General features: G+C 33.2%; 1 protein-coding gene across 1 annotated transcript in view; it reads right to left on the bottom strand.

The window, feature by feature from the left end:
- LOC141453071 (uncharacterized) overlaps positions 1–4,821 on the bottom strand; it is a 33,047-nt gene extending 28,226 nt beyond the window's left edge. The window contains exon 1 of the mRNA XM_074125807.1: positions 4,673–4,821. The gene's annotated coding sequence lies outside the window, so the exon portion shown is untranslated. The remainder of the gene's footprint in view (positions 1–4,672) is intronic.
- Positions 4,822–26,063: the final 21,242 nt, after the last annotated feature.

Genomic DNA, 26,063 nt, shown 5'->3' with positions numbered 1-26,063 from the left:
ATCGAATATGTTAAAATAATAAATTTACAACATGATTTCTTTATGCTACAAAATTAATTTTAATGACTGGCGTTCATTAATAAAATTAATAATGATTGTTGATTTTATCCATCTTAGTGCGCATGCCCATTAGATCCCAAACTGGTTTATCTTTCGTCTATAATCAGAGATGGATTTATCTTTTAGGTGTAGAGATTTAGACTTCACATGTTTCCATCTCGAACTGCTTGAGAATTTAAATTCCTTAGGATATAACAAGGCCCATTCTTAAAAAACATCTGCAGAGTATTAGGGGCCGATAGACCAAGGGAAGATAGCCCCACATTTCCTGGAAATCGTAAATAGTACCCAGAGTGAGAAAGAAATCTACCCTACCTAAAATCCTCTTACAGACAACACTGTCCATCACCGGCCAGTGAGCTGTAAGAAGCTCCTGGGAAAAGAAAATCTAAGGGTCAGCAGCTGGATTCGAATCCGGGACCTCCGCGTGGGACACCAGTACGCTAACCGCATAGCTAATCCCTTCCCTTGTTTATAGGTCTAATTAAAATAAAAATCTAATCAATGTCACGGCGAAAAATACCCTGTCCCCCCCAAAATCAAAGTATTTTTAGTATAAATTCCAAGTTTCAAAGACAATTTAATTATATAAATAACTGTTAGCGTGCCTTAATGATTGGTGTTATTATAAATAATAATAATAAAGGTTATTTGCATTGGACTAGGCTGGATACCGACAGAGAATCCAAATTCAATAAGTATATCATTAGTGTACTTCCGTTACGGTCATAATCAATAAAACCTCTTTTCTTAATTATAGTTAATAACACTTGTCAAGAATTGTTAATTATTAAGGAAGGTTTAACGAAATTACTACTCAAGAAAGCAGCACTTAGAAAGGCGGAAGATGGCAAAACTAACTTACACTCGGAATATATTTTTTTAATTTAAAAAAATAATAACAGCGAAATTAGGTTTAAACTAGCCAGTTTAAACTACTAAACTTTTACGAAATACAGGTATATATTTTTTTTATGGCTGCTTAAGATAAATGATTAAAATAAAAGAACAAAAATTTATTACTTTTTTGTATACACACACATACATACATACAACTTCATCCAGATACAGAAATACCGCTAAGTTATAATGTAATATCGCATGGTAACTTGGTACGGGACAGCCTGGGGATACAAAGCGTGCCGAAAGTAAGTCGTGACCAAAGATAAAGTACCTCGGCTTTCAAGTCATCTCTCTTTGATGCTTATTAAAAAAGAAAAAAAATAATAATAATAGCCGACAGATCCAGAGCCAATAAGAAATGATCTAAAACACCAATGGTTATTGGATTCTTTCATTAGAAAACAAAAGATAAAGAATTGTAAGGATATCTCAGAAGTACTTTTTTATTTATTTTTTAATTAAAACTTCATCCTTGTATCTCAATTGTTTGGGAGTACATTTTCATAATTACGATGAATATCTTGCGAAATTGGGTAGTCAAAAACCTATTTGAAAAAAAAGAAGATAAGTTTGTACACTATACCAATCACGAATTTGGTATAATTTGAAATACATGTATTATATCGGAAAAATTTACAAGCGAGGCAATTCACCCAATGGTTCTTAGTTAATTTATAAACTGTCTTACCAAATTAGTCACTTATAAATGAACCTAATATTATACTTAACCTTGGGTAACCAACTCGCAAACGTCTACAGGTTCAGGAGAGAAATGGAACTCCGGTTCTCTGACTACCAGACTACTTTTCGCTATACTCTCACAAAACTCGAAGAAGACTATACAAAACCAACTTCTCCACCACAAAGTGGTCATCAGGCCGACATTACTCTAAGCAGGTCTACGCCTAGAGCCTGACATGCAATAAGCCTGACACAGTACACTCTCAGTACATACGACAAACATTCCTCAACAGTTTAGAATCGACTCACTCCATGAGATATCATTCATAATTCCCGTACACTCTTTCAACCATAACCGTTTGCTGAAACTCCTTTCCACTCTAGATATTGTATCCTAAACCACTCGGCCGCGAAATAACTACCTACGATCCTCCATTCCCTAAAGACAAAAAAGTATTAAACATGTCCTCCTCTTAATTTCTCCTCTAGCTACAGGTTTTTCTATCCATTTTTCCTGCATATTTTATCCCTGTTCAATCCTAAGCGTTCCCTAAACTGTTATGAAGGTCATATTTAATAACATCTTTTATCTCATCTAGTTTTGCTAGGGAAAGTTAATTATTGAAAATCTGTCGTAATTTTTTAATCTCTTTTGCCAAATTTTCGACCTAGAAACCAAGTCATCTTTTTGTACTCTGCAGGTTTTTGTACATGGTTCGTGTGGAGAAATGTATAGATATTTTTAAATAATTAAATAAACTTAAAGATATTAAAGTGCTAACCGAAATGCAGCAAGTGAATCGCTTGTATTAATAAAATAACACATTAAATTAAAACAACAAAAATTCTAAGTAATGTGATAGTTTTATACATATATATTACATGTAAACGAAGCAGGTTTAATGAAATAGTCCTAGGCAAAAAAATTAAAAATGTTCCGAGATATGCAAAATATCATATTCCGTTTAACAATTTCCGAAGCAAGGAATTCTAATATGGATGCAAGTTCATTTTTATAAGGACACTAGATTAAATTCATAAAAAACAAATTTTGTAAAGGAAATAAAGGCATAAATACAAATTTTAGATTCAAGGCAATAAAACGAGTTGTTGTAGAACAATAAATAACTAACTATGTTATTCGGAGGTATAATAATGGAGAAGATACAATTATACAATTCTTAGTTCATTAAATTGCCTTCAGGGATGCCAAACTATTTCATAACTAGTTACAATACTCTTCCAGGTTTAACTAGATAGAATAAAAAGATCAGATAAGAAATAGAAATATATTGTTACTAGTCGGAAATAGGGAAAAAAATCATCTAACGTAAGATACTAATCAAAGATAATTCATTATTATTTACTTTTTGGCAGAGTTACAATCAGGAATGTCATTAAGATTACCTGTCGGACAAAGATGAAGGTAGTCGAGGAGAAAAAATTAGTAGAAGCAAAGAAAATATAAAATATGCAGATCAGTCTTCAAGAAGAGAGAAATTAACTTGACTCTTCCTAGGTCAGAGTAATTAGTGGTTGTCTCGAACAGTAACAATTATTAACAAGAAAAAAACAGTCTAAGACAAGAACGAAATGAACTTCATTCAGAGCTTTACTTTTCAGCATTTAGTTTCAAATTAGACGAATCTATGTGTTAATGAAAAGTGAAAAATATTTTTTACATAAAACCAGATGGTAGTAAATCTAAATTAACATCTTAATGAATTTCTTAAGTTCATTTTGTTAAAAAATAAATATAAAATAAAACTTTAATTTCAATTATAGACTTGTGATTTCATGAATTTTAAGGGCAGTTTTCTCCTCAATTTTCGAATGAAAAATCTGTCTGTTAAAAATTAAAACAAGGAACATTAACCTAATTCATTGCTTTTAAGTATTCACTCTAAATAATTTAAACTTGAGTATTCGTTCAAGATTTATTATAAATTTTAATACACAAAAGATTATAATTTTGAAATCTAACAAAAGCAATGTTAACTTTACGGGTTAATTATACTAGTACTTTATTTAAAAATATGTCTGGTTAGCTTAGTACTAAACTACACTTAGAAATGAGATTAACTTTGTTGTTTAAGTCTGCAAAATGTTTTCTTTTTAACCATTAACAAAAGTACATCAGTAAATAATTCCCGAAAACCCAATTTCGTAAGTTACTTCCACTTGACAGACCAAATTGACTTCATCACTCTTATGCATGAAATGGTCTTTTTATGGCGATAAGGTTGAGAAGCTAGTCTTCAATAAAATCTAACCGTATGTAACATATACATACGAGTTGAAAGGAATAAAATATAAAATCACTACTAGGACGTGTTGACAATGAATTGAATACTGTTCGTCATTTTGGCTTGTCATGTTAAAAATGAATGTTTGTCAAAGAACAGCTTACTCATCTTTTAAGAATGCAAACGGAACATTTGTTAAACTAGTGAATTCAACTTGTCTTTCATTTTCAATTCACTTGTCCGTGATTAGATTTTTTTCTATCAATGGACCAACAACTTGCTGTGGAACAATTCTTTGTAAAACTGTTCGATTATAATTCATTTCGTTTCTTTAGTGTACGTGCTGTAGAATATACTCTATATTTTTTAGATGGTGTTTGCTAGGCAATTGATCTTAAATATTCATAAACTGTTTAATGAAGAATCAGATGCAATATCTTGAAAATTGTAGGAGCTCTTTGTTAAAAGTATTTTTAAAACAAATCACTTACATATATCAGACAATTTTTCTTTAAATTATTAAAAAGTTTGAGATGATTTTACATTAATTGTTCATTGTTTTTGGTGACTCAGTAATCGTGAAGAAAGAAAGAATAATACCAAATCAGTCATCTTTCTTCCTTTCTGGATTAATGAATCAGTAACCAAAAAACCATGAACAATACTTGTTAGGCGAAAGCCAAACGACCCCACATTTTCACTGAATAATGACTGAAATTGGCATTATTCTTTCTGCCATTCAAATTTTCATTATTTTTAGTAATAAGCTCGTTTGTACTTACCTAATTTAATTAAAAATAAGTAGTAAAACATTCCTTAAAAACCAAAATTACACTACATAAACTTGAACTTTGTTCTGTAGCCTTCTAGAAGAGATTACGTTGTACAGGACTAGTGACAAATTATCGAATGTTGGCAACATTGAATTTGTATTTGTGATTATTTTATTTACATTAGGTAAGAAAATTAAACAAAAATTTGTTATAAAAAAAATATATAAAAAAATTAATGATTGAAAATATTAATGTTATTAATTCGTAGTTAGATGGGAACCTTCGCCCCAATTCAATTTTGGGCATCCATCACTATTCTGGGTCCAACTCCGGTATCATTAAATGTTCAATGACTTATTGCTCGTTTTATATTATACTTCAAAAGACGTAAATCATTAAAAAATAAATAAAAAAAACAAAATAATATATTACATTACATTTTTTATCAAAACAGTCGCCACGAAAAAGTAAAAAAAGACCACCACGCACACCCAATCGATAATAAACTCTAAACTTTAGATATTGGTTGTTGGAGACAAAAAGTACACTTTTCAAATGTCAAAAAAGAAGACATTTTCAATTTTTCAACAGTTGTTGAACTTTATTTTCAAATTTGGACTCTAATTATACCATATAGTAAAGATGTAGGAATTGGCTCCCGAAGACAGAAATTACATTTCATTCTGATCAACTAGGAGACTATTTATAAATTCTTTTCTGTTTAACCTTTCACTCCAAAAATTTATCTGACCAAATTTATGCTATTCGGCATTTATTTAGGCATTAGTTGTTAAACAGAACAACTATACTTTTTCTAAAATTTCTTATCCTGCTACCATAAAACATTTTTTAAGCCATGGCATGTTGAACAAAGTCTGCACCTTTTCTAACACTAACAACTATTCTATTTATGCAAGTACTTAACGGTTATCTCCACGCAAATCTAACACATAGTTCCTTACTTTTCCTTCGTTTTTGCAACGAAAGAAAAGGAAAAAGTCCACACCATTTGTATAAAATATTAAAATAAAATTTTAGAAGTAGAAATAAGGAACTTCTAGTAAAACTAGCAAATATTATCCATTTTCCTAATTTTTCTGAACTTCTATTTCCAAATCTACCCAACCTAATGAGTACGATCTAGTCCTGGCATAAGAATGGAATTAGGAATGAAGAAAATAAAGACCTTCTAGTAAAACTAGCAAAGATTATCCATTTTTCTCTATTTTCTATTCATCTACATCTACATCCATAACTAGGCGAAAAATAGTGAATTATCCAACTCTGGTAAAAAAATGGATAGTTAGAAGCAGAATTTTTGTAAAATAGAGCAAATATTTGCTACTCTTACATTCTTTCCCCTAATTCTACAAACAGAACTAGTCAATCTTGAGTATATTTTTTTCAAATAAGGCATAAAAATCGATTGTTAGTACATGAAAATGAGCATATATACTAAAACTACTACAGATTTCAAATTTTTCCTCTTTTATTTACCTTCTTTTCCAAAAGAAGCCGATCTAATGTGTAAGATCAAGCCCTGGCCTGTGTATAGATTTTTGAAAAAAGAAAATGGAAAACTTTAATCAAACTAACCATAATTTATTACTTCATCTATTTTCTGAAGCAATTCATCAAAAACTAGCCTACCAACATTGTATTTTGTAACAGAGGCACAATAATAGAATGTTGCAACAAGAAAATGAAAGATTTCTACTAAGATTTCCACTGATTTCCGATTTTTTCAGAACTTCTTTTTTCAAAACAAGCCGACTAAACGTGTACTCTGATCGACCACCTGGGAGCCCCCCCCCCAATTCCATAGTTTGGTTAAGGACAGGATAGGGAGAGGGTCTTCAACTAGGGGGATGCCACAATAGATCCTTGGGGTGTCGCGGTGGCGTAGGCTGAATAGCCAATTCCCCAGATGGAATCTAATCTAATCTAAACGTGTATAAACAAGAACTGGACAAAAAATTGAATATAGGAAACAGAAAATGAAGAGTTTTTAGTAAAACCAGCAAATATTTATCTCTTTTAACTCTTTTCTAAAACACGACTTCCAAAACTAGGCAACCTACTGTGTATTTTCGAACCAATGGATAAAAGTAAAATGTTAGTAAAGGAAAATTAGGAATACCATCTACATCTAGTTAATATTTTCTAACTTTTCTTATTATTTCGAACTTCTAAACCTAAAACTAGCTGACTTAACTAGTATTATTTAACTAAGTGTAGAAATAGATTTTTAGAAAAGAAAACTGAAAAATTTATAGGATAACAATAAAATATTTACCACATTTAGCTTCTCGCTGAAACCACATATCCAAAAATAGCCAACCTACAATGTAATTTGTAATTGGTGCATAATAATGGAACGTTAGAACACAAAAAATGAAAGATTTATACTAAAACTATCCTCAGTTTCCAACTTTTTCCCTTTTTACTGTACATTCTTTTCGAAAACAAGCCTTCCAAATGTGTATGAACAAAATCTGGCCTAATAATGGATACCAGGAATCAGAACATGAGAAATTTCTAGTAGATCAATCAAATATTTACCTTTTTTCTGAAACAATACATCCAAAGCTAGCCTACCAACAGTGTATTTTACAACCAACGCATAATAATAGAACGTTAGAACAAGAAAATGAACGATTTCTAAAGAAACTATTATAGATTTCCGATATTTTCCCTTTCTTCTAAAAATCCGTTTTCAATACAAGTCGACTTAATGTGTATGATCCAGCCCTGGCCTACAGAGAGAATTTGAGATAAGGGAATGAGGAATTTCTAGTGAAACCAGCAAATCCTTACCTTTTTTATCATATTCAAATACCACTCATTCAGAACTAGCCAATTTACCGGGTAACTCCCAATTAAGGTAGGGTACAGTCGGGTGAGATGGCCAATCGGGAGAAATGGCCAATAGCCGAAATTTAACCGAAAACTGGGCGAACTGTAACCAAATTCCCTACTTTCCCATTGCATTTTCACTTACTTCTTAAAAATGAAGGAAACCTGCGAACTATACTTCCAATTTGATTTCAAAACTAGGTTACAGGGACAAGAAAAGAAGAAAACTGAGCGAACATGAACCTAATTTCCTACTTTTCCATTGCATTTTCACTAACATTTTACAAATAAGGAAACCTACGAACTATACGTCCACATTGATTTCAAAACTAGATTACAGGGACAAGAAAAGAAGATAACTGAGCGAACTTGAACATTATTCCCTAATTTCCCATTGCATTTTCACTTACTTCTTACAAATGAAGGAAACCTACGAACTATACTTCCAATTTGATTTGAAAACTAGATTACAGGAACAAGAAAAGAAGAAAACTGAACGAACATGAACCCAATTTCCTACTTTTCCATTGCATTATCACTAACATTTTACAAATAAGGAAACCTACGAACTATACGTCCACATTGATTTCAAAACTAGATTACAGAGACAAGAAAAGAAGAAAACTGAGCGAACTTGAACATTATTCCCTAATTTCCCATTGCATTTTCACTTACTTCTTACAAATGAAGGAAACCTACGAACTATACTTCCAATTTGATTTGAAAACTAGATTACAGGAACAAGAAAAGAAGAAAACTGAACGAACATGAACCCAATTTCCTACTTTTCCATTGCATTATCACTAACATTTTACAAATAAGGAAACCTACGAACTATACGTCCACATTGATTTCAAAACTAGATTACAGAGACAAGAAAAGAAGAAAACTGAGCGAACTTGAACCTTATTCCCTAATTTTCCAATGCATTTAACTTACCTATTAACAAAGAAGTCTCCCAACGAAGTATACTGCAGCTTTGACTTCAAAACTAAATTATAGAGACAAGAAAAGAAGAAATCAAAGTGAATTTGAACCCAATTACCTACTTTTCCATTGCATTTTAACTTACCTATAAACAAAAAGTCTCCCTACGAAGTATACTGCAGCTTTAACTTCAACACTAAATTACTGGGACAAGAAAAGAAGGAATCAGCGCGAACTTGAACCCAATTACCTACTATTCCATTGCATTTTAACTTACATGTAACAAAAAAAAGCTACCTACGTAGTATACTGCGTCTTCGACTTCAAAACTAGATTACAGGGACAAGAAAAGAAGAAAACTGGGCGAACATGAACCCAATTTCCTACTTTTCCATTGCATTTTCACTAACTTTTTACAAATAAGGAAATCTACGAACTATATGTCCACATTGATTTCAAAACTAGATTACAGAGACAAGAAAAGAAGAAAACTGAGCGAACTTGAACCTTATTCCCTAATTTTCCATTGCATTTTAACTTACCTATTAACAAAGAAGTCTCCCAACGAAGTATACTGCAGCTTTGACTTCAAAACTAAATTATAGAGACAAGAAAAGAAGAAATCAAAGTGAATTTGAACCCAATTACCTACTTTTCCTTTGCATTTTAACTTACCTATTAACAAAAAGTCTCCCTACGAAGTATACTGCAGCTTTGACTTCAACACTAAATTACTGGGACAAGAAAAGAAGGAATCAGCGCGAACTTGAACCCAATTACCTACTTATCCATTACATTTTAACTTATATGTAACAAAAAAAGGCTTCCTACGTAGTATACTGCATCTTCGACTTGAAAACTAGATTATAGGGACAAGAAAAGAAGAAATCAATGCGAATTTGAACCCAATCTCCTACTTTTCCATTGCACTTTAACTTATATTTCACAAATGAAGGTTTCCTACGACGTATACATCCACTTTGACTTCAAATCTAGCTTATAGAGACCAGAAACGACGAAATCTGGGCGAACTTGGACATAATTCCCTAATTTTCCATTGCTTATAAACATACTTATTACAAAAGAAGGCTTCCTATAAAGTATACTGCAGCTTTGACTTCAATACTAGATTATAGAGAAAAGCAAAAAAGAAATCTGAGAAAACTTGAACCCAATTCCCTATTTCTCCATTGCAATTTCACTTACCTATAACAAAAGAAGGCTTCCAACTAAATATACTTCAGTTTTAACTTCAAAACTAGATTATAGAGAAAAGAAAGGAAAAAATCTTGGCGAACTTGAACCCAATTCCCTACTTTTTCATTGCATTTTAACATACGTATTAAAAATGAACGTATTACTTAGTAGGAAACTATACTACCTCTTCGACTTCAAAACTAGATTATAGAGACAGGATAAGACGAAATCTGGGCGAATTTGAGGTCATTTCCCAATATTTCATTCCATTTTAACTTACCATTAACAAAAGAGGTCTCCTAACGAAATATACTGCATCTTTGACTTCCAAACTAGCTTGTAGAGACAAGAAAAGAAGAAATCTTGGCGAAGTTGAACACAATTCCCTAGTTTTCCTTTATAATTTTACTTACATTTCACAAGAGAAGACTACCTTCGATGTATTCTTCAGCGTTGACTCCAAAACTAGTTTATTAAGACATGAAATGAAGAAATGTGGAGGAAATGAAACCAAATGGGTTTTTTTCAGAACCCAGTTCGGTATTTTTCCATTAAATTTTACATTGCACTTTCCAAAAGAAGGTCCTCCTATATATATAATTTAGCTTTAGCCTCAAAACTAAATAACAAAGACGAAATATGTGAATATCAAGACGAATTGGAACCCATTACCCTATATTTCCTTTGCATTTTATCTTACCTATAACAACAGAAATCTGCACTAGGAAGTGTGCTGCAGCTTTGACTTAAAAACCAACTTACACAGAAAAGAAAAGACGAAATGTTGGCGAACTTGGACTCAATTCTCTAATTTTCCTTTCCACTTTAACTTACCTATTACAAACGAAGGCTTGCTAGGAAGTACAATGCATCTTTGACTTCAAAACTAGTTTGTAGAGACAAGAAAAGAAGAAATCTGGGCGAACTAGCACACAATTCCCTAATTTTCCTATCCATTTTAAGTTACCCATTACAAAAGAATTCTTCCTACGAAGTATACTACCGCTTTGACTTCAACACTAGATTGCAAGGTAATGAAAAGGAGAAAACTAGGCGAACATGGAAACAATTCCCTACTTTTCCATTTCATTTTCACTTACTTTTCACAAATGAAGGCAACCTACGAACTATACTTCCACTTTGCCTTTAACACTAGATTACTGAGTCAAGAAAAGAAGAAAACTGGGTGATGTTGAACCCAATTCCCTACTTATTCATTGCATTTTAACTTACCTATTACAAAAGAACGCTTCCTATGCAGTATACTTTCTCTTCGACCTCAAAACTAGATTACCGAGACAAGAAAATAAGGAATCAAAGCGAATTTGAACCTAATTCCCTATTTTTCCTTTGTAATTTTACTTACATTTCACAAGAGAAGTCTACCTGAGAAGTATACTTCAGCTCTGACTTCAAAACTAGATTACTCAGAAAAGAAATGAAGAGAACCGGGCGAACTTACAACCAATACTTTACTTTTCCTTCCTATTTTAACTAACCTATTACAAAAGAACGCTTCCTACTAAGTATAATCCATCTTCAACTTGAAAACTACATTACAGGGACAAGAAAAGAACAAATCAAAGCGAATTCGAACCCAATTTCCCACTTTTCCTTTGCACATTAACTTATATTTCACAAATGAAGGCTTCCTACAAAGTATACATCCGTTCAATCTTCAAAACTAGATTACCTCTACAGGAAATGAAGAAATGTGTAGAAAACGGAACCAATTTCTTTTTTTTCGGATCACAGTTCGGTATTTTTCCATTAAATTTTACATTGCACTACCCAAAAGTAGGTCCTCTTTTATGTATAATTTAACTTTACCCTCAATACTAGATAACAAAGATGAAATATGTGAAAATCAAAACGAATTGGAACCCATTACCCTATATTTCCTTTGTATTTTATCTTACCTATTACAAAAGAAGTCTTCCTACTAAATATACTGCTGCTTTACATCCCAACTAGATTATAGGGATAAGAAAAGAAAATATCAAAGCGAATTCGAACCCAATTTACTACTTTTCCATTGCACTTTAACTTTTATTTCTCAAATGAAGGCTTCCTACTAAATATACCGCAGCTATAACTTTAAAACTAGATTATAGAGAAAAGAAGAGAAGAAATCTGAGAAAACATGAACACAATTTCTTATTTTTCCATTGAAATTTGACGTACATTTCACAAAAGAAGGCTTCATACAAAGTGTACAGCATCTTTGACATCCAAACTAGATTATAGAGAGAAGAAAAGAAGACATCTGGACAATCTTGAACCCTATTCCCTATTTTTCCATTGCATTTTTACCTACCTATAACAAAAGAAGTCTACCTAGGAAGTGTACTGCAGCTTTGAGATAAAAACTAACTTATACAGACCAGAAAAGACGAAATGTTGGCGAACTTGGACACAATTCCCTATTTTTCCTTTCCATTTTTACTTACCTATTACAAACGAAGGCTTCCTACGAAGTATACTGCATCTTTGACTTCAAAACTAGCTTGTAGAGAGAAGAAAAGACGAAATGTTGGCGAACTTGGGCACAATTCCCTATTTTTCCTTTCCATTTTTACTTACCTATTACAAACGAAGGCTTCCTACGAAGTATACTGCATCATTGACTTCAAAACTAGATTACTGAGACAAGAAAAGAAGAAATCTGGGCGATGTTGAACACAATTCCCTAATTTTCCTTTCTAATATTACTTACATTTCACAAGAGAAGTCTACCTTCGATGTATTCTTCAGCGTTGACTCCAAACCTATTTTATTGAGACTAGAAAAGAAGAAAACTGGGCGAAGTTGAACCTAATTCCCTACTTATAATTGTATTTTAACTAACCTATTACAAAAGAACTCTCCCAACGAAGTATAATGCCGCTTTGACTTCAAAACTAGCTTGCAGAGACAAGAAAAGAAGAAATCAGAGCGAACATGGACACAATTCCTTAATTTTGCCTTCCAATTTAAGTTACCCATTACAAACGATGTCTCCCTCCGAAGTATACTGCAGCTTTGACTTCAACACTAGATTACAGGGTAAAAAAAAGAAGAAATTTGGGTGAACATGGACACAATTCCCTACTTTTCCATTGCATTTTAACTTATCTATTACGAAAGAAGGCTTCCTACTAAGTACATTGCATCTTAGACTTCAAAACTAGCTTGTAGAGACAAGAAAAGGAGAAATCTGGACGAATTTGAGACCATTTTCCTGTATTTCCATTGCATTTTATCTTACGTATTACAATTGAAGGCAACCTGCCATGTATACTTTCGCTTTTACTGCAAAACTAGATTACTGAGCAAGAAAACAAGAAATCTGCTCCAACTTCTAACCAATTCCCCACTTTTGAATTGCATTTTGACTTATATTTCACAAGAGAAGTCCACTTATGAAGTGGACTTCCACTATGACTTCAAAACTAGATTACTGAGACAGGATTAGACGAAATCTGGGCAAATTTGAGGCCATTTCCCTACATTTCATTCCATTTTAACTTACCTTCAACAAAAGAAGTCTTCCAACGAAGTTTACTGCATCTTCGACTTCAAAACTAGATCACTGAGACAGGATAAGACGAAATCTGGGCGAATTTGAACCCTATTGTCTATTTTACCCTTGTATTTATACCTACCTATGACAATAGAACTATCCCAACGAAGTATACTGCAGCTTTGACTTCAACACTAGATTACTAAGCCAAGAAAAGAAGAGAACTGGGCGAACTAATAACCAATTCCCTAATTTTCCATTGCATTTTAACTTATCTATTACGAAAGAAGGCTTCCTACTAAGTAGACTGTATCTTAGACTTCTAAACCAGCTTGTAGAGACAAGAAAAGAAGAAATCTGGGCGAATTTGAGACCATTTCCCTGTATTTCCATTGCATTTTATCTTACGTATTACAAATGAAGGCAACCTGCCAGGTATACTTTCGCTTTGACTGCAAAACTAGATTACTGAGCAAGAAAACAAGAAATCTGAAAGAACTTCTAACCAATTCCCCACTTTTTAATTGCATTTTGACTTATATTTCACAAGAGAAGTCCACTTATGAAGTATACTTCCACTATGACTTCAAAACTAGATCACTGAGACAGGATAAGACGAAATCTGGGAGAATTTGAGGCCATTTCCCTATATTTCATTCCATTTTAACTTACCTTTAACAAAAGAAGTCTCCCAACGAAGAATACTGCAGCTTTGTCTTCAACACTAGAATACTGAGGGATGAAAACAAGAAAACTGTGCGAACTTGAACCCAATTCCCAACTTTTCCATTCCATTTTGACTTACTTTTCACAAATGAAGGTAATCTACGATATATACTTCCACTTTGACTTCAGCACTAGATTACTAAGCCAAGAAAAGAAGAGAACTGGGCGAACTTATAACCAATTCCCTAATTTTCATTTCCATTTTAACTTACCTATTACAAACGAAGGCTTCCTACGAAGTATACTGCATCTTTGACTTCAAAACTAGCTTGTAGAGAGAAGAAAAGGAAAATGTTGGCGAACCTGGACACAATTCCCTAATTGTCCTTTCCATTTTAACTTACCTATTACAAACGAAGGCAACCTACGAACTATACTTCCAATTTGACTTCAAAACTAGATTACTGAGACAAGAAAAGAAGAAAACTGGGCGAAGTTGAACACAATTCCCTAATTTTCCTTTCTAATATTACTTACATTTCACAAGAGAAGTCTACCATCGATGTATTCTTCAGCGTTGACTCCAAAACTATTTTATTGAGACAAGAAAAGAAGAAAACTGGGCGAAGTTGAACCTAATTCCCTACTTTTAATAGCATTTTAACTTACCTATTACAAAAGAACTCTCCCAACGAAGTATACTGCCGCTTTGACTTCAAAACTACCATGCAGAGACAAGAAAAGATAAAATCAGAGCGAACTTGAACACAATTCCTTAATTTTGCTTTCCAATTTAAGTTACCTATTACAAAAGATGTCTCCCTCCGAAGTATACTGCAGCTTTGACTTCAACACTAGATTACAGGGTAAAGAAAAGAAGAAAACTGGGCGATGTTGAACCCAATTCCCTACTTATTCATTGCATTTTAATTTACCTATTGCAAAAGAACGCTTCCTATGCAGTATACTTTCTCTTCTATTTCAAAACTAGATTACCGAGACAAGAAAAGAACAAATCAAAGCGAATTCGAACCCAATTTCCTACTTTTCCTTTGAACATTAACTTATATTTCTCAAATGAAGGCTTCCTACAAAGTATACATCCGTTCAATCTTCAAAACTAGATTACCTCTACAGGAAATGAAGAAATGTGTAGAAAACAGAACAAATTTCTTTTTTTCGGATCACAGTTCGGTATTTTTCCATTAAATTTTACATTGCACTACCCAAAAGTAGGTCCTCTTTTATGTATAATTTAGCTTTACCCTCAAAACTAGATTACAAAGATGAAATATGTGAAAATCAAAACGAATTGGAACCCATTACCCTATATTTCCTTTGTATTTTATCTTACCTATTACAAAAAAAGGCTTCCTACGGAGTATACTGCATCGGTGACTTCGAAACTAGCTTGTAGTGACAAGAAAAGAAGAAATCTGGGCGAACTTGGACCCAATTCCCTAATTTTCCTTTCCATTATAACTTATATATCACAAATGAAAGTTTCCTATGAAGTATACTGCATCTTTGACTTGAAAACTAGCTTGTAGAGAGTAGAAAAGAAGAAATCTGTGAAAACTTGAACCCAATTCCCTATTTCTCCAATGCAATTTCACTTACCTATAACAAAAGAAGTCTTCCTATTAAATATACTACAGTTTTAACTTCAAAACTAGATTATAGAGAAAAGAAAAGAGAAAATCTGGGCGAACATGAACCCGATTTACTACTTTTCCATTTCACTTTAAGTTTTATTTCTCAAATGAAGGCTTCCTACTAAATATACCGCAGCTTTAACTTTAAAACTAGATTATAGAGGATAGAAGAGAAGAAATCTGAGAAAACTTGAACCCTATTTCCTATTTTTCCATTGCAATTTGACGTACATTTCACAAAGGAAGTGTACAGCATCTTGGACATCCAAACTAGATTATTGAGAGAAGAAAAGAAGAAATCTGGACGAACATGAACCCTATTCCCTATTTTTCCATTACATTTTTACCAACCTATAACAAAAGAATTCTACCTAGGAAGTGTACTGCAGCTTTGATATATAAACTAACTTATACAGACAAGAAAAGACGAAATGTTGGCGAACTTGGACACAATTCCCTATTTTTCCTTTCCATTTTTACTTACTTATTACAAACGAAGGCAACCTACGAACTATACTTCCACTTTGACTTCAAAACGAGATTACTGAGGCAAGAAAAGAAGAAAACTGGGCGAAGTTGAACCCAATTCCCTACTTTTAATTGCATTTTAGCTTACCTATTACAATAGAACGCTTCCTACGAAGTATACTACCTCTACGTCTTCAAAACTAGATTATAGAGACAGGATAAGACGAAATCTGGGCGAATTTGAGGCCATTTCCCTATATCTCATTCCATTTTAACTTACCTTCAACAAAAGAAGTCTCCCAACGAAGTTTACTGCATCTTCGACATCAAAACTAGATTATAGAGAAAAGAAGAGAAGCAATTACTTACATTTCACAAGAGAAGGCTTCCAACTAAATATACTTCAGTTGTAACTTCAAACCTAGATTATAGAGAAAAGAAAGGAAAAAATCTTGGCGAACTTGAACCCAATTCCCTACTTTTTCATTGCATTTTAACATACGTATTACAAATGAACGTATTACTTAGTAGGAAACTATACTACCTCTTCGACTTCAAAACTAGATTATAGAGACAGGATAAGACGAAATCTGGGCGAATTTGAGGCCATTTCCCTATATTTCATTCCATTTTAACTTACCATTAACAAAAGAGGTCTCCTAACGAAATATACTGCATCTTTGACTTCAAAACTAGCTTGTAGAGACAAGAAAAGAAGAAATCTTGGCGAAGTTGAACACAATTCCCTAGTTTTCCTTTATAATTTTACTTACATTTCACAAGAGAAGTCTACCTTCGATGTATTCTTCAGCGTTGACTCCAAAACTAGTTTATTAAGACATGAAATGAAGAAATGTGGAGGAAATGAAACCAAATGGTTTTTTTTCGGAACCCAGTTCGGTATTTTTCCATTAAATTTTACATTGCACTTTCCAAAAGAAGGTCCTCCTATATATATAATTTAGCTTTAGCCTCAAAACTAAATAACAAAGACGAAATATGTGAATATCAAGACGAATTGGAACCCATTACCCTATATTTCCTTTGCATTTTATCTTACCTATAACAACAGAAATCTGCACTAGCAAGTGTGCTGCAGCTTTGACTTAAAAACCAACTTACACAGAAAAGAAAAGACGAAATGTTGGCGAACTAGGACACAATTCCCTAATTTTCCTTTCCATTATAACTTATATATCACAAATGAAAGCTTCCTACTAAATATACTGCTGCTTTAACTTCAAAACTAGATTGTAGAGAGTAGAAAAGAAGAAATCTGTGAAAACTTGAACCCTACTCCCTATTTCACCAATGCAATTTCACTTACCTATAACAAAAGAAGGCTTCCTATTAAATATACTACAGTTTTAACTTCAAAACTAGATTACAGGGACAAGAAAAGAAGAAATCTAGGCGATCTTGAACCCAATTCCCTATTTTTTCCTTAATAATTTTACTTACATTTCACAAGAGAAGTCTACCTACAAAGTATACTTCAGATTTGACTTCAAAACTAGATTACTCATGTAATGGTTTTTGAGGAGTTGTTGGTTGTAGATGTTGATTGATAAATAACACTTTTAGTATCGGTATAAGATATTATATTTGTATGTGACTGACTGCCAAGGACTGTATACTTTACACAAGAACCGAACAGACTGACTGACGTGGCTAAACGATGTGTACAACTGAAGTGTAAGACTTTGAGCAGAAACTTCGAACTGAATATGTAACGCAATATAAATATGATCTATCACTGAATTGAATCCCAGTTGAATCTTTTTGAATTTCCTCTTGTTCTTATATATCTTCGTCGAGCCTCCCTTCTCTGTGTGCCCAGGGGGCTGAACCTCTCCCTCTGGCTAGAGTGGATGAGTGGTGGGGTTTCACTACCCCTACGCTAGAGTGGATGAGTTGTGGGGGGTTCACTACCCCTACACTCAGAAAAGAAACGAAGAGAACTGGGCGAACTTACAACCAATGCTTTAATTTTCCTTCCCATTTTAACTAACCTATTACAAAAGAACGCTTCCTACTAAGTATAATCCATCTTCAACTAGAAAACTACATTGACAATAAAAGAACAAATCAAAGCGAATTCGAACCCAATTTCCTACTTTTCCTTTGCATATTAACTTATATTACTCAAATGAAGGCTTCCTACAAAGTATACATCCGTTCAATCTTCAAAACTAGATGACCTCTAGAAGAAATGAAGAAATGTGTAAAAAACGGAACCAATTTCTTTTTTTTCGGATCACAGTTCGGTATTTTTCCATTAAATTTTACATTGCACTACCCAAAAGTAAGTCCTCTTTTATGTATAATTTAGCTTTACCCTCAAAACTAGATTACAAAGATGAAATATGTCAAAATCAAGACGAATTGTAACCCATTACCCTATATTTCCATTGTATTTTATCTTACCTATTACAAAAAAAGGCTTCCTACGAAGTATACTGCATCGGTGACTTCGAAACTAGCTTGTAGTGACAAGAAAAGAAGAAATCTGGGCGAACTTGGACTCAATTCCCTAATTTTCCTTTCCATTATAACTTATATATCACAAATGAAAGCTTCCTATGAAGTATACTGCATCTTTGACTTGAAAACTAGCTTGTAGAGAGTAGAAAAGAAGAAATCTGTGAAAACTTGAACCCAATTCCCTATTTCTCCAATGCAATTTCACTTACCTATAACAAAAGAAGTCTTCCTATTAAATATACTACAGTTTTAACTTCAAAACTAGATTATAGAGAGAAGAAAAAAAGAAATCTGAGAAAACTTGAACCCTATTTCCTATTTTTCCATTGCAATTTGACGTACATTTCACAAAAGAAGGCTTCATACGAAGTGTACAGCGTCTTTGACATCCAAACTAGATTATAGAGAAAAGAAGAGAAGAAATCTGAGAAAACTTGAACACTATTCCCTATTTTTCCATTGCAATTACACGTACATTTCTCAAAAGAAGGCTTCATACGATGTGTACAGCGTCTTTGACATCCAAACTAGCTTGTAGAGAGAAAAGAAGAAATCTGAGAAAACTTGAACCCAATTCCCTATTTCTCCAATGCAATTTCACTTACCTATAACAAAAGAAGTCTTCCTATTAAATATACTACAGTTTTAACTTCAAAACAAGATTATAGAGAAAAGAAAAGAGAAAATCTGGGCGAACATAAACCCAATTTCCTACTTTTCCATTTCACTTTAACTTTTATTTCTCAAATGAAGGCTTCCTACTAAATATACCGCAGCTATATCTTCAAAACCAGATTAAAGGTAGAAGAAAAAAAATATCAAAGAGAATTCGAACCCAATTTACTACTTTTCCATTTCACTTTAACTTTTATTTCTCAAATGAAGGCTTCCTACTAAATATACCGCAGCTTTAACTTTAAAACTAGATTATAGAGGAAAGAAGAGAAGAAATCTGAGAAAACTTGAACCCTATTTCCTATTTTTCCATTGCAATTTGACGTACATTTCACAAAAGAAGGCTTCATACCAAGTGTACAGCGTCTTTGACATCCAAACTAGATTATAGAGAGAAGAAAAGAAGAAATCTGGACCAACTTGAACCCTATTCCCTATTTTTCCATTGCATTTTTACCTACCTATAACAAAAGAAGTCTACCTAGGAAGTGAACTGCAGCTTTGACATAAAAACTAACTTATACAGACAAGAAAAGACGAAATGTTGGCGAACTTGGACACAATTCCCTATTTTTCCTTTCCATTTTTACTTTCCTATTACAAACAAAGGCTTCCTACGAACTATACCTCCACTTTGACTTCAAAACGAGATTACTGAGACAAGAAAAGAAGAAAACTGGGCGAAATTGAACCCAATTCCCTAATTTTCCTTTCTAATATTACTTACATTTCACAAGAGAAGTCTACCTTCGATGTATTCTTCAGCGTTGACTCTAAAACTATTTTATTGAGACAAGAAAAGAAGAAAACTGGGCGAAGTTGAACCTAATTCCCTACTTTTAATTGCATTTTAACTTACCTATTACAAAAGAACTCTCCCAACGAAGTATACTGCCGCATTGACTTCAAAACTAGCTTGCAGAGACAAGAAAAGAAGAAGTCAGAGCGAACTTGGACACAATTCCTTAATTTTGCTTTCCAATTTAAGTTATCCATTACAAAGGATGTATCCCTCCGAAGTATAATGCAGCTTTCACTTCAACACTAGATTACAGGGTAAAGAAAAGAAGAAATCTGGGTGAACATGGACACAATTCCCTACTTTTCCATTGCATTTTAACTTACCTATTACGAAAGAAGGCTTCCTACTAAGTACACTGCATCTTAGACTTCAAAACTAGCTTGTAGAGACAAGAAAAGAAGAAATCTGGGCGAATTTGAGACCATTTCCCTGTATTTCCATTGCATTTTATCTTACGTATTACAAATGAAGGCAACCTGCCATGTATACTTTCGCTTTGACTGCAAAACTAGATTAGTGAGCAAGAAAACAAGAAATCTGCACGAACTTCAAACCAATTCCCCACTTTTTAATTGCATTTTGACTTATATTTCACAAGAGAAGTCCACTTATGAAGTATACTTCCACTGTGACTTCAAAACTAGATTACTGAGACAGGATAAGACGAAATCTGGGCGAATGTGAGGCCGTTTCCCTACATTTCATTCCATTTTTACTTACCTTTAACAAAAGAAGTCTCCCAACGAAGTTTACTGCATCTTCGACATCAAAACTAGATTATAGAGACAAGAAGAGAAGAAAGCTGTGCGAACTTGAACCCAATTCCCAACTTTTCCGTTCCATTTTCACTTACTTTTCACAAATGAAGGTAATCTACGAAATATACTTCCACTTTGACTTCAACACTAGATTACTAAGAAAAGAAAAGAAGAGAAGTGGGTGAACTTATAACCAATTCCCTAATTTTCCTTTCCATTTTAACTTACCTATTAAAAACGAAGGCTTCCTACGAAGTATACTACATCTTAGACATTAAAACTAGCTTGTAGAGACAAGAAAAGAAGAAATCTGGGCGAACTTGGAGTCAATTCCGTAATTTTCCTTTCCATTTTAAGTTACCTATTACAAAAGAAGTCTCCCTACGAAGTATACTGCCGCTTTGACTTCAAAACTAGAATACTGAGGGATGAAAAGAAGAAAACTGTGCGAACTATAACCCAATTCCATAAATTTCCTTTCTATTTTAAGTTACCTATTACAAAAGAAGTCTCCCTACGAAGTATACTGCAGCTATGACTTCAAAACTAGAATACTGAGGGATGAAAAGAAGAAAACTGGGCGAACTTAAACACAATTCCCTACTTTTTCATTTCATTTTCACTTACTTTTCACAAATGAAGGCAACCTACGAACTATACTTCCACTTTGCCTTTAACACTAGATTACTGAGTAAAGAAAAGAAGAAAACTGGGAACTTACAACAAATACTTTAATACTTTAATTTTCTTTCCCATTTTAACTAACTTATGACAAAAGAACGCTTCCTACTAAGTATAATCCATCTTCAACTTGAAAACTACATTACAGGGACAAGAAAAGAACAAATCAAAGCGAATTCGAACCCAATTTCCAACTTTTCCTTTGCACATTAACTTATATTTCCCAAATGAAGGCTTCCTACAAAGAATACATCCGTTCAATTTTTAAAACTAGATTACCTCTAGAAGAAATGAAGAAATGTGTAGAAAACAGAACCAATTTCTTTTTTTTCGGATCACAGTTCGGTATTTTTCCATTAAATTTTACATTGCACTACCCAAAAGTAGGTCCTCTTTTATGTGTAATTTAGCTTTACCCTCAAAACTAGATTACAAAGATGAAATATGTGAAAATCAAAACGAATTGGAACCCATTACCCTATATTTCCTTTGTATTTTATCTTACCTATTACAAAAAAAGGCTTCCTACGGAGTATACTGCATCGGTGACTTCGAAACTAGCTTGTAGTGACAAGAAAAGAAGAAATCTGGGCGAACTTGGACCCAATTCCCTAATTTTCCTTTCCATTATAACTTATATATCACAAATGAAAGCTTCCTATGAAGTATACTGCATCTTTGACTTGAAAACTAGCTTGTAGAGAGTAGAAAAGAAGAAATCTGTGAAAACTTGAACCCAATTCCCTATTTCTCCAATGCAATTTCACTTACCTATAACAAAAGAAGTCTTCCTATTAAATATACTACAGTTTTAACTTCAAAACTAGATTATAGAGAAAAGAAAAGAGAAAATCTGGGCGAACATGAACCCGATTTACTACTTTTCCATTTCACTTTAAGTTTTATTTCTCAAATGAAGGCTTCCTACTAAATATACCGCAGCTTTAACTTTAAAACTAGATTATAGAGAAAAGAAGAGAAGAAATCTGAGAAAACTTGAACCCAATTTCCTATTTTTCCATTGCAATTTGACGTACATTTCACAAAGGAAGTGTACAGCATCTTGGACATCCAAACTAGATTATTGAGAGAAGAAAAGAAGAAATCTGGACGAACATGAACCCTATTCCCTATTTTTCCATTACATTTTTACCAACCTATAACAAAAGAATTCTACCTAGGAAGTGAACTGCAGCTTTGACATAAAAACTAACTTATACAGACAAGAAAAGACGAAATGTTGGCGAACTTGGACACAATTCCCTATTTTTCCTTTCCATTTTTACTTTCCTATTACAAACAAAGGCTTCCTACGAACTATACCTCCACTTTGACTTCAAAACGAGATTACTGAGACAAGAAAAGAAGAAAACTGGGCGAAATTGAACCCAATTCCCTAATTTTCCTTTCTAATATTACTTACATTTCACAAGAGAAGTCTACCTTCGATGTATTCTTCAGCGTTGACTCTAAAACTATTTTATTGAGACAAGAAAAGAAGAAAACTGGGCGAAGTTGAACCTAATTCCCTACTTTTAATTGCATTTTAACTTACCTATTACAAAAGAACTCTCTCAACGAAGTATACTGCCGCATTGACTTCAAAACTAGCTTGCAGAGACAAGAAAAGAAGAAGTCAGAGCGAACTTGGACACAATTCCTTAATTTTGCTTTCCAATTTAAGTTATCCATTACAAAGGATGTATCCCTCCGAAGTATAATGCATCTTAGACTTCAAAACTAGCTTGTAGAGACAAGAAAAGAAGAAATCTGGGCGAATTTGAGACCATTTCCCTGTATTTCCATTGCATTTTATCTTACGTATTACAAATGAAGGCAACCTGCCATGTATACTTTCGCTTTGACTGCAAAACTAGATTAGTGAGCAAGAAAACAAGAAATCTGCACGAACTTCAAACCAATTCCCCACTTTTTAATTGCATTTTGACTTATATTTCACAAGAGAAGTCCACTTATGAAGTATACTTCCACTGTGACTTCAAAACTAGATTACTGAGACAGGATAAGACGAAATCTGGGCGAATGTGAGGCCGTTTCCCTACATTTCATTCCATTTTTACTTACCTTTAACAAAAGAAGTCTCCCAACGAAGTTTACTGCATCTTCGACATCAAAACTAGATTATAGAGACAAGAAGAGAAGAAAGCTGTGCGAACTTGAACCCAATTCCCAACTTTTCCGTTCCATTTTCACTTACTTTTCACAAATGAAGGTAATCTACGAAATATACTTCCACTTTGACTTCAACACTAGATTACTAAGAAAAGAAAAGAAGAGAAGTGGGTGAACTTATAACCAATTCCCTAATTTTCCTTTCCATTTTAACTTACCTATTAAAAACGAAGGCTTCCTACGAAGTATACTACATCTTAGACATTAAAACTAGCTTGTAGAGACAAGAAAAGAAGAAATCTGGGCGAACTTGGAGTCAATTCCGTAATTTTCCTTTCCATTTTAAGTTACCTATTACAAAAGAAGTCTCCCTACGAAGTATACTGCCGCTTTGACTTCAAAACTAGAATACTGAGGGATGAAAAGAAGAAAACTGTGCGAACTATAACCCAATTCCATAAATTTCCTTTCTATTTTAAGTTACCTATTACAAAAGAAGTCTCCCTACGAAGTATACTGCAGCTATGACTTCAAAACTAGAATACTGAGGGATGAAAAGAAGAAAACTGGGCGAACTTAAACACAATTCCCTACTTTTTCATTTCATTTTCACTTACTTTTCACAAATGAAGGCAACCTACGAACTATACTTCCACTTTGCCTTTAACACTAGATTACTGAGTAAAGAAAAGAAGAAAACTGGGAACTTACAACAAATACTTTAATACTTTAATTTTCTTTCCCATTTTAACTAACTTATTACAAAAGAACGCTTCCTACTAAGTATAATCCATCTTCAACTTGAAAACTACATTACAGGGACAAGAAAAGAACAAATCAAAGCGAATTCGAACCCAATTTCCAACTTTTCCTTTGCACATTAACTTATATTTCCCAAATGAAGGCTTCCTACAAAGAATACATCCGTTCAATTTTTAAAACTAGATTACCTCTAGAAGAAATGAAGAAATGTGTAGAAAACAGAACCAATTTCTTTTTTTTCGGATCACAGTTCGGTATTTTTCCATTAAATTTTACATTGCACTACCCAAAAGTAGGTCCTCTTTTATGTGTAATTTAGCTTTACCCTCAAAACTAGATTACAAAGATGAAATATGTGAAAATCAAAACGAATTGGAACCCATTACCCTATATTTCCTTTGTATTTTATCTTACCTATTACAAAAAAAGGCTTCCTACGGAGTATACTGCATCGGTGACTTCGAAACTAGCTTGTAGTGACAAGAAAAGAAGAAATCTGGGCGAACTTGGACCCAATTCCCTAATTTTCCTTTCCATTATAACTTATATATCACAAATGAAAGCTTCCTATGAAGTATACTGCATCTTTGACTTGAAAACTAGCTTGTAGAGAGTAGAAAAGAAGAAATCTGTGAAAACTTGAACCCAATTCCCTATTTCTCCAATGCAATTTCACTTACCTATAACAAAAGAAGTCTTCCTATTAAATATACTACAGTTTTAACTTCAAAACTAGATTATAGAGAAAAGAAAAGAGAAAATCTGGGCGAACATGAACCCGATTTACTACTTTTCCATTTCACTTTAAGTTTTATTTCTCAAATGAAGGCTTCCTACTAAATATACCGCAGCTTTAACTTTAAAACTAGATTATAGAGAAAAGAAGAGAAGAAATCTGAGAAAACTTGAACCCAATTTCCTATTTTTCCATTGCAATTTGACGTACATTTCACAAAGGAAGTGTACAGCATCTTGGACATCCAAACTAGATTATTGAGAGAAGAAAAGAAGAAATCTGGACGAACATGAACCCTATTCCCTATTTTTCCATTACATTTTTACCAACCTATAACAAAAGAATTCTACCTAGGAAGTGAACTGCAGCTTTGACATAAAAACTAACTTATACAGACAAGAAAAGACGAAATGTTGGCGAACTTGGACACAATTCCCTATTTTTCCTTTCCATTTTTACTTTCCTATTACAAACAAAGGCTTCCTACGAACTATACCTCCACTTTGACTTCAAAACGAGATTACTGAGACAAGAAAAGAAGAAAACTGGGCGAAATTGAACCCAATTCCCTAATTTTCCTTTCTAATATTACTTACATTTCACAAGAGAAGTCTACCTTCGATGTATTCTTCAGCGTTGACTCTAAAACTATTTTATTGAGACAAGAAAAGAAGAAAACTGGGCGAAGTTGAACCTAATTCCCTACTTTTAATTGCATTTTAACTTACCTATTACAAAAGAACTCTCTCAACGAAGTATACTGCCGCATTGACTTCAAAACTAGCTTGCAGAGACAAGAAAAGAAGAAGTCAGAGCGAACTTGGACACAATTCCTTAATTTTGCTTTCCAATTTAAGTTATCCATTACAAAGGATGTATCCCTCCGAAGTATAATGCATCTTAGACTTCAAAACTAGCTTGTAGAGACAAGAAAAGAAGAAATCTGGGCGAATTTGAGACCATTTCCCTGTATTTCCATTGCATTTTATCTTACGTATTACAAATGAAGGCAACCTGCCATGTATACTTTCGCTTTGACTGCAAAACTAGATTAGTGAGCAAGAAAACAAGAAATCTGCACGAACTTCAAACCAATTC

The sequence above is a fragment of the Rhodnius prolixus genome, unplaced genomic scaffold (genome assembly GCF_049639745.1).
Source record: "Rhodnius prolixus isolate KJV_2025 unplaced genomic scaffold, Rpr scaffold_3, whole genome shotgun sequence".
In the NCBI taxonomy this organism is placed as follows: Eukaryota; Metazoa; Arthropoda; class Insecta; order Hemiptera; family Reduviidae; genus Rhodnius; species Rhodnius prolixus.
The sequence above is the reverse complement of the archived record's forward strand: the minus strand, read 5'-3'. Positions and strand labels throughout refer to the sequence as shown.